Source organism: Caenorhabditis briggsae (assembly GCF_000004555.2).
Source record: "Caenorhabditis briggsae complete genome, chrIII, whole genome shotgun sequence".
Classification (NCBI taxonomy): Eukaryota; Metazoa; Nematoda; class Chromadorea; order Rhabditida; family Rhabditidae; genus Caenorhabditis; species Caenorhabditis briggsae.
The window spans coordinates 2273367-2274147 of record NC_013490.2 but is presented as its reverse complement, the minus strand read 5'-3'; the positions used below and the strand labels follow the sequence as shown (position 1 = coordinate 2274147).

The window sequence follows — 781 nt, the reverse complement described above, 5'->3', positions numbered from 1 at the left end:
TGGAGCTCTGTCATATCTGATTGAGTTGGTTCGAAAACATTGATTCTGAAAGAAACTATGACAGGGCCCGCGAAGGCCCCCGGGAAAGGCCCGGATTACAAGTATGATTTAAACACACATTTTTCGACATGTTATCGGTCCGGAATCCGGCTCGAATTAAATAGTTCTGATGGGACCGTGTCTAGATCTATCATTTGGTACCAAAACCGTCTGAATATCTAGTTTTAGAGAGAAGTTATCAGCTTGCATCTATAATATTTTTCTCCTTAACACCCATACATGTTTGGACACAGGTGATACGCGAACAATCCGTTACGGACGCTTTCTATTCGCGCGCGGTTGAAATAGGAACCGCATACGGACCGCACGCGACCCGTTTTCAGAAAACCACAGCACATTATTCCGTATTCCTCCGTATTCTGTCCGTTCGCGAACTCCGTATCCGATCCGCTGGCGAATGATGGACAAACGGATCCGTTCGTGAATCAGACAAACGTTTAAGTTTTCCGTATGCGGTTCCTATTTCAACCGCGCGCGAACGCTGAGCGTCCGTAACGGATCCGTTCGCATTTAATCTGTGGAATTACTGGATACGCCTGGAATGGTGCTCGTCAATGTTTATTACACGGCTCAATTTTGACAAGCTAGCTCGCAACTTGCTCGTATCATATATATATATACCGTAAAACCTTTAATAGAACGACACCCGGATCGTCCACTTTGAGCCAATATATCTCATTTTCTGTGAAAGATATCAAAAAGTGGCTAACTAGTAAAATGT

The 781-nt window shown here is 44.3% G+C and overlaps 1 protein-coding gene across 1 annotated transcript in view; it reads left to right on the top strand.

Moving 5' to 3' along the window:
* The window catches only part of CBG11726, a gene marked incomplete at both ends in the record, with an annotated part of 8691 nt that overhangs the window by 1848 nt on the left and 6062 nt on the right, over positions 1 to 781 (top strand). The gene's annotated exons all lie outside the window — the stretch shown is intronic.